This window comes from Arachis duranensis, chromosome 5 (genome assembly GCF_000817695.3).
Source record: "Arachis duranensis cultivar V14167 chromosome 5, aradu.V14167.gnm2.J7QH, whole genome shotgun sequence".
Lineage (NCBI taxonomy): Eukaryota > Viridiplantae > Streptophyta > Magnoliopsida > Fabales > Fabaceae > Arachis > Arachis duranensis.
Window position 1 is genome coordinate 65,043,552 of NC_029776.3, and position 254 is coordinate 65,043,805.

A 254-nucleotide genomic window follows, 5' to 3' on the forward strand; every position below is an offset into this window, starting at 1 on the left:
GTCTTTTGAATTTGTTGTTTTGAGAATGTTAAAATTGTTGGCTCTTGAAAGAATGATGGGAAAAGAGAACTGTTATTGAGGATCTGAAAAATCATCAAATTGATTCTTGAAGCAAGAAAAAGCAATGATTCAAAAAAAAAGAAAAAAAATGAAAAAAAAAGATAGAAGAAAAAGAAAGAAATAAAGTTGTGATCCAAGGCAAAAAGAGTGTGCTTAAGAACCCTGGACACCTCTAATTGGGGACTCTAGCAAAG